This window comes from Notolepis coatsorum, assembly GCF_963971535.1.
Source record: "Notolepis coatsorum genome assembly, chromosome: 13".
Classification (NCBI taxonomy): domain Eukaryota; kingdom Metazoa; phylum Chordata; class Actinopteri; order Aulopiformes; family Paralepididae; genus Notolepis; species Notolepis coatsorum.
In genome coordinates, this window is record NC_140177.1 from 90,697,209 (window position 1) to 90,706,515 (window position 9,307).

Genomic DNA, 9,307 nt, shown 5'->3' on the forward strand with positions numbered 1-9,307 from the left:
CCACTGGCGCGCACCCGGAACCACCTATTCCAGCGGTCCAGGTTTGGAGCGAATTAGCGTCCCCGGGGTTAGTGAGAGAAATATTCAAGGGGCTCCTAAAGGAAACAAAATAACCTGTCTGCCTGTCATCATCACAGCCCCGTTTGTACACACACACTCCAAGCTGTTAATCCAGTTTATTCCATTTGCCCGCATACAAGCATACAAGTGATAGAAAAACAAATGTGGCTGTTGTAGTAATCAAGATAAGATAAGATGATCCTTTATTAATCCCCTTGGGGACATTCGGGTGTCAAAGCAGCATGGGGTACAGGGTGGAGGATACATAGCTTCACAGTCCTATACAGTCCAGTATCTACACTATAGATACACTATCAAATATAAATACAAATACAATATAATATAAAAAAGTATGGCGGCTGGGTGGCGCAGCGGACAAGGCGCTCGTCACCAACACAAGAGACACTGGTATCGAATCCAGCTGTCAGCGTTGCTTCCGGCTTGGCCAGCCGTCATACTGGCTCGATTGGCACAGTCAGTGGGAGGGAAGCCGGTGGGTGGTTCTGGGTCGTTGTGGACAGCGACTCCTACAGTTCGGTCGGGGCGCCTGCACAGCGAGGGAAGGATCTAAGAGAGGTAGTGTGACTTTCCACACGTTACACTCTCTCAGTGAGAGTCCGCGCTGCCAGGTGAAAAGAAGTGGTGGGCTGGGTACACATGTCTCGGAGGAAGCATGTGATAGTCTCCGCCCTCCCAGACCGACGGTAGGGGGTAGAGTGCGCAACGACCAGGAAGGGGATTGGGAATTGGCATAACGACTAACATTGGGAGGGGAGAAAAACGGAAAAAGAAGGAGGAAAAAGATAATAAAAAAAAAGAAAAAAGAAATAAAGTACAAAACACAAGATCCTACAAAGGACTACCTTTCCCCATTAACTCATTCAGCGCCGGGGATTAGTCTTATCCTTAGCTTTAAAAGATAGGAGTGCGTCACCTTGTTTGTAGAGCTATATCTATTCTATATTATAGCTATGGATTTAAAATGTAATGGTCCATTTGCATGTTCTTGGTATCTGAATCTAGGGATATATGGATCAGTGTCAGAAATAGTGTGTCTGTTACTAGGCTTGAGTAAATTGTAATGAACCAAAGGAGAATATCAATTCTATTTAATTTTTTTTTTATCTTTGACTGTAAATAACACCATGCTAAAATTGACCAGACCTGAAAAATCTAAGCAAATGAATAAAGGGAAGATGATTAAACAGAAGGTTTTGTAGATACAGTACTGAATTCTGCCATCTTTTTTATAATGTAAATTTCTCCACCATTTTTCATCATATTGCAACACCGTTTTTTGCAAGACGTTCACAGAAAGGTAGAGAAACTAACTGCGTTCTGTTTTATGGAAATAACATTCAGGTTTGTGGGAGATAATCCCAAAAAATAAGAGAAATTAAAAAGTAAATCCAGAAGTCAGATGATTGACAGGGGCTGGTGTGAGCTGGGTAGGGTAGTTTTTCGAAATTTGAAAGCCCTGAGTCTCTTCCTTCAAAAGACTACACTCACTTTTGGCTGTGCCACTTCCTCCTGTCAATATGCGCCGGTTTCCGACTCAATGCCCTGAGATTTCTATAATCTTATATTTCACTAATAACAGTTAAAATAATTGGTAAACAAACGTAATGCTGAAAATATACACTTTTACTGTATATCTCGGGCTTAAGAGGTTAACCCTGTGAGGCCCAAATTAAAAAGACATTAGCAACTTCAGAGGCCAGAGGGTGGGACATATAAACACATTTACTATCAAATAGCATTGTGAGGCTGAACAACAGGACCAATTGACTATACATGTGCTTAACATTTTTTAAATAAACATTCTTTTTTTAAATGGCTAAAAGTGCTTTTGTAATTTTGCAACCGTGGGTCTCACAGGGTACTTTTAACCCTGTGAGGCCCAAATAAAAAAGACATTAGCAACTTCAGAGGCCAGAGGGTGAGACCTATAAACACATGAAGGATGCCGTGACTGAAAAAAAAGGTTGAGAAACGCTGGTATATAGTGTGGCTCTTTGTGGTACCACAGTAATTTTTGTGGCTCTTAGTCTCTGACTGGTTGGCCACCCCTGATGTATACGTTCGCGCATTATCCCGTGGTAAATATAAGTATAGTTTTAGAGTTTAAAGTATGCTGGACGCGTTCCAAGTTGCTCAAATGAAGCGTTTCACTTGCCCGGGTCCAAATTCTCCGCCTGGACCATATCAAATGTAACACATAGTGTGAAATAAGGTTTCAAAGGGTAGGCGATACTGCCACCTAGCAGGATTCGGCCGGCATTGCACTCTCGAGGTCTCAGAATGAGTTCCAGTGATAACACCGAGGTCCGTGAGAGTGTATAGAATATTAAAAAAAAAAAAAAAAAAAAAATATCTAAAAACGTAATATTACGCGATTGGCGCTCAACCGCTGGCGGGCAAACACGTAATAATACGTGGTTGGCGCTCAAAGAGTTCATACACTCTGCTGCTTGGACTCATTGCATCCAGACTGTAATTGTTGTACTGTAAATGAGAACTATTTTACTGCACTGCACTATTTACATGTTAGCTTGCAACTGGGTAGCTTTCTACTGAAGGTACAGAGAGGAAATTGGTATCTATCTTGTCTGACTCTGGAGAAGAAGGTAAGCGCATTTCCCATAATGTTTGCATGTTCCTTTAACAAATCAACAAAACACTGAGAAAATTGTATGCCTAAGGTTCAAATGCTTAAAAAGGTTTGAAAATGTACCTGAGGACAGTTGACTAGTTAATATGTAACTATTTGGTAGTTATATCAGATATACAGGTTTAGGCGATCAACCCCGGCCATGTTGTAGTACACTAACAGTTAACCTGGCATCAGCCAAGGCCAACACAGTACAGCACCTTGTCCCAATAGCCATGCTTTGATCTGTAACAGCAGTCAGATGCCTGGCCAAGCAAAGGGGGGTATTATACGCTCTGTGAGCTTTGGATCGGGGCCAAGGCTTTGAAATGAGACTGGCACAAGTTCACTTCTATTTCATACAGAGCAGGCGGGAGGAGTGGGAGAAAGAGAATAGGGCAGGGGAGAGGGGGGTGCAGAGGAGAGAGAAAGAGTGAGTGAGTGAGAGTGTGTGCAGAAGAGAGAGAGAGAGAGCAATAGCAAGAGGTGTTTGTTGACCTCAAGCAGTGTTAGGTTCAATAAGTCACGTGTTTAACCAGAGCAAGAGCAATCAGACATCATTTAGCATATTTAAAGGAGCACGCCAACATTATGGGAAATGAGCTTACCGTCTTCTCCAGAGTCAGACAAGAATATAGATACTAGTCATTTCCTCTCTGTGCGTTCAGTAAAAAGCCATCTGGCTGCCAGGTAGCCTAGCTTAGCACAAATCAGCTGATCTGTACCCACTTTCATTAATTTGTGCTAAGCTAGCTTGCAGCCGGATAGCTTTCTAAATTGGTATTTATCTTCTTGTCTAACCCTGAGGAAGACGGTAAGCGCATTTCCCATAATGTCGGTGTGTTCCTTCAAACCTTCACTTCATATCACCATTACAGTAGCCTATTTAAGAGGATGTAATAGATTAGCATGTTATATTTATACATCTATGACTTAAGATATATATATACTTCCAAATAGTTCCCTGTCCAGTCATAATGTCCACACCAGTCCCATTCCAAAACTATATTTAAAATGCTTTTAAATATTTGACCTACTTGGGTGTGCCTGATTAAACTCCTGATTAAACTCCACGCAAATGGTCAAACAAATACAGTATGTCAATAACATTTTGTTATTGACATGTTAAACCTAACTTCTATTTTAACACTTTGGCTGCCTAAGGTTAAATTCATGATATACCATAGATTGCCAGCGCTATTTGTCTATGGAGAAAGTCCCCTTCTTTGCAGGGCTATAACTTTTTAAATTCTATTGCTACATTGCCATTATTAGGGCCCATTCAAAGTCCTATATGTATTGTTCATTGTGTAGCAACGTTAAACTTTTTCATTCACATATTCATAGTAAAGTATGGTCTAATGTATAAGTATGTTTTCATCTCTTTCTGCAGCTTTCTCCAGAACGTGATATATAGCCCCAAATGCATTATATTGATGATGAAATACAGTTTGATGGCAATCAGCGCGATATAAAAAATTCCAACTAGACGTACTTCTAGAAGTTACTACACGTCATCTGATGTTGACCGGATGGGCGAGGGGGCGTTTATAATTCCGTGGGCAGCGTTATACCAATCATCTAATGTGGGTCAAATGTTGATAATAGCAGTTAGTATCGAAGACGGTAACGTTACACGCTGAAACTCACCCCAGTCTCCGCGCGCCGTTGGGCGATCATCGTCGAGTAGAAATCTTATCATTATGGGATATATTTTTACCCGGTCCATCTCCAGCTTGTATAATGGTATATACGTCCAAATCATGTTGTTTATCGAGTTATTGCCAATCGATCACCGTGTAGCGTGACGAGCCAGAGTCCCATGAACTATAGCGAGCGCCCGGAAGTACTACGGTCGTCATGACAACCTCTATTCAACATCCTGTTTGGCGATTGCGCCGATCGGCCACCAGATGGCGCTCCTGAACCGCCAGAGAGCTCAGTGGGTCCTGCTGGTGGATCTCAGGCCAGCGGAGGGGACATATGAATCCGATCGCAGATTTTTGAAATATTGATATAAGGACGACGTAACGCGTCCTCCGGCAACTTTAGCATGGCCAGCAAAGACGTCTAAAGACGGGTCCCGGCACTCAAAGTGTTAAGCATTGTGGGTATTTGTCTCTCTTTTCTTTTTTTGCATTCAGTACATTTAAATGTTTAGGCTACACTTACAGTCTACATATTTTGTATGTATAATTTTTACATTACATTTAAGTCTACATTGATTTGTTTTATTTATTACTTTATTATTATTTATTTACTACTATTATTATGTATTTAACATATAGTTTGGCCATTAGGGTGGACGGTATGGTCTAAAATTTATATCACGGTATAATCTGAAGCATAGACGGTAACGGTATATATCACGGTATCATCGTTTTTGATAAAAAAAATTTATTTTATTTTATATAATTTTTTTTTTTTTTTTTTTTATAAAATATATATATTATATAATTAGACTTGTACTTGTATTATCTGCGAGACATCGCCACCACGCAACAAGCTCCACTGTCTGTGTGTACTCTAGTAGCCTCCAGCTACGGCCAGGATTCTCCAGAGCTGCATCTGGACCTATACTCGAGTAGCCTCGAGCAGAGCTACGGCCAGGATTCTCCGGCGCTGCACCTGGACCCTATTGGCATAACGTTACTTAACTGTGCTCAGCAAGCCCTCAGCTCGAATACGCATCGAATCAGTGTTATAAGACATTGATATCAGGAGCTATCTGTAGCTACTGCTAGCCGGATATATAACGTTAATACAACGCCTCAGTGAATTATTTAGTTCAATGGGACATTTCGTTTTGAACGGTGAACCAACTTGCGTTAACGTGAGCTAACGGCTAACGGAGCTATCATACACGTCTACTCTCTACTAGACTTGATGGAGCGTTTGTTGATGTCAGGAGCTATCGGTAGCTGGCCGACTAGATACCGTTCGGTTAGACAATGCCTCATCATGTATTAAACTAAAAGTGAATAGTTGACTGGGTCATTTTGTAACGGTAGCTAAGCTAACGTTAGCTCAGGGAGACGTCCCGTCCCACTAGACTACTAGTAGACCCGTGTTTACATGCGTGCGGGAGGGGCTGGCACTGCGCGAAGCCTCCTAAATAACTTTTTCCAGTTCGCACATATCTATTATCTATGACTAATTCTATCTATTTTTAGGGGCAAATGCGAGTGAAATAGTCGCGCTGTGGTTACATGACGTCATTGCTATTTTAGAGCTGCACTACCGGTTACACGGTATAGGCAAAATCCATACCGTAGAGCAAATTCATACCGTTTATACCGTATACCGTTTATACCGTCCACCCCTAAGTGGCACCAATCCAAGACTCACCAAAATAAAGTTGTTTAATTCCTGAAGTTTTCCTTTTGGGGGTGTCAGGCTTTCAAACTGAGACCAGTTATTTAAGTACAGTGCTCCTTCTATCTTTCTTTTTTGATCTGAGACATTCAGTCAGGCTATCCTTTTGTCCAGGTCTGGAATAATTCCAAGGAATTCCAGGAAGCAGGATTAGGCTACCTCGTTAGCCAGACAACAACAACAATTATTTTGCTAGGCTATATTAATTATTCATGCTTTGGTTTTTATATCTACGAGGTGAATCTTGACTATTCGATTATTAGATCATGGAATAGCATTAGGCCTACACTGTAAAAAAAAAAAAAAAAAAATCACAGGAAATTAACTGTATTATTTTACAGATTACTTTTGTTTTTCTACTTTAAGTGTAAATGCCATAAAAATACAGTATTACCTTTTATCAAAATATTAACCATTAAATAAAGGTTGTAATCTGTAAATGTATATTGATTTTACTGTCATTTGACAGTAAGTATTTGGCAAACATTGATGCAAGACATTTACCGTTTTCTTGCAGCTTTTTTTCTTACAGTGATACACAGTGAAATTAGCTCAAACTAGTTTGTGATTTTATTTCCCTGTGTAATGCTCCTGGAATTACCCCCCATGACGCACTCCCACTCTGCTGGATCGTTGGCCCTGATCAGAGCCCGTTCCTCCAGGGGAGTAGCTTCCTTGGATGGGTAGACATTTAATTACAACCACCACCACAGTTTACCAAGTGACCTTAATTACTGTGGTAAGAGAGTGGGCTCTCAACACCAAAATGTACAATAGCGAAACACTGCCTCCTGCTGCGATAATTGCATATCTAATGCAGCAGGGAGGTGTTTGGCAGATCAATGGCACACTGAAGATATGGGTTCCTTGCCTGTTTACACACAGACAGACAGACGCAACAACCCAGAGCTTCTCACACCTTCTTGGAGTGTAGCCAACAGAAACTCGGCGGATTCAAAACGGGAAAACTAGTAACAACTCCTGAAACTAATACATATTGTTGCACAGAGTTAAATACTATTCAATAACGATTTATAAAAAAAATAAAACGTGAAAAGATCGCGCTTGCAGGTTCAACATGCCTGACGTTACCTGGAAAAGTGTGTGCCGCAGTCAGACTATCAATTTAATTTCCAACGGGCGCAGTCCTCCTCCTAATTCCGGGGGGTTGTGTCCAGAATCCGTGATCACAATTGATCCATGCGCGTTACGCAGCGTTTCTCCCGATGTCTTTCCTTACAAAACTACTTGTGTGTAAACTGAGCGCTCTCTCGCTCTCCCTCCCTCCCTCCCTCCCAAGCCGCCGTTTACATCAGGTGCACCAGCAGCACCACTGACACAACAAACCCCACCTCGCCTTACCTGTCCGACTTGCAGAGCAATCTGTCCCAGTCAGCTAACTTTATGGCACCGGCTACTGTAGCAACAAGTCACAGTGACATCACACACACAGCGCGCACGGCTCCGTGAGTCAGCATGCCCCGCCCCCTGTCCCACCATCAATTAAAGGACATTATGGTGATGCCAGGGGGGGGGGGGGGGGGGTGTTGCTGAATATAGCTTACTTACAACGTTAATACTACGTCGTTACAACTTTTTTTCTTCTTTTTTTTTTTAATTTTTTTTAATTAATTTACATCTAGGCGAGTTTAAAGATAATAGGCTAAGGGATCATTTATTATTATTATTATTATTATTATTATTATTATTAGAAATTGGACCATTGACCTCCTCACACACATTTGAAATACTTTATTTGAATCCCCAGATCACATCACACACTACAACATACAATTAAAATAATACAGTTCAATGTGCTTATAGGACATCTGTATAGCATGTTGTCCTTGTGCACAAACCCATAACATAAGGATCTGGCACAAGCACGCACGCACGCACGCACGCACGCACGCACGCACGCACGCACGCACGCACACACACACACACACACACACACACACACACACACACACACACACATTTACATTTACATTTACATTTAGTCATTTAGCTGACGCTTTTATCCAAAGCGACTTACAAGTTCTGTACGACAAGCCATCAGGAAGGGCACAACTCTATCAGCTGAGCAACAATGTTCATCAAAGTGTTGAGTGCTACAGTGTAGGTTAGTTTATTAGGACAAGTGCATGACAGTACGGTTAGTTAGGGTTAGATTTTTTTTTTTTTTTTTTTTTTTTTTTTTTAATTCAGATAATGGTTGAAGAAGTGCGTCTTTAGTCGACGGCGAAAGATTGGACGTGATTCGGCTGTCCTAACTGGGGTGGGTAGTTCATTCCACCATTGTGGGGCAAGGACTGAGAATAGGCGACTTCTCTTTGATGACCCTCCCGGAGCTTGGATAGGAGTAGGTCTGAGGCGGCCAGAAGATGCAGAGCGTAGGGGTCTTGAGGGTGTGTAGTTAGAGACCATTGACCGGAGGTAGGCGGGAGCGGTTCCCTTTGCCGCACGGTATGCTAGGTCGAGGGCCTTGAAGCGGATTCGTGCAGCAATGGGGAGCCAGTGCAGGTCCCTAAGAAGTGGGGTGACATGGGCCGACTTCGGTAGGTTTGAGATCAGGCGGGCCGCTGCGTTCTGAATGAGTTGAAGAGGCTTAGTGGCAGTGGCCGGGAGGCCAGCGAGCAGTGCATTGCAGTAGTCGAGGCGGGAGATGACTGTTGATTGGACGAGGAGTTGGGTGGCTTCTTTTGTCAGGAAGGGGCGTATCCTTCTGACATTGCTCAGGAGGAATCGGCAGGTTCTGGTCGTCGCTGCGATGTGAGCAGAGAAGTTCAACTGGTCGTCGAGGACAACACCAAGGTTCTTGGCGGTCGGGGACGCAGTCACAGCTGCATTCTCGACTGTGATTGAAAGGTCGGTTAGGGGGGAGGATTTGGCCGGCAGGTGGAGCAATTCTGTTTTGCTTAGGTTCAGTTTGAGGTGGTTGGACGTCATCCAGGCTGAGATGTCGGACAGACAGGCCGAGATCCGCACAGAGACGTGGATATCTGAGGGAGGGAAGGAGAGGAAGAGTTGAGTATCGTCGGCATAACAATGGTAGGAGAAGCCATGAGACGTGATAATGTTACCCAGTGATTTAGTGTAGAGGGAGAAGAGAAGGGGTCCTAAAACCGAGCCCTGGGGGACACCCGTCCGCAGGGGGCGGGTGGCCGACAGGGTCCCTCTCCATGACACTTGGTAGGAGCGGTCATTGAGGTATGATGA

The 9,307-nt window shown here is 42.9% G+C and overlaps 1 protein-coding gene across 1 annotated transcript in view; it reads right to left on the reverse strand.

The window, feature by feature from the left end:
* The window catches only part of LOC311239435 (sickle tail protein homolog), a 149,397-nt gene extending 142,109 nt beyond the window's left edge, over nucleotides 1-7,288 (reverse strand). The window contains 1 exon segment of the mRNA XM_084327740.1: nucleotides 7,178-7,288. The gene's annotated coding sequence lies outside the window, so the exon portion shown is untranslated.
* Between the last annotated feature and the right edge of the window lie 2,019 nt (nucleotides 7,289-9,307).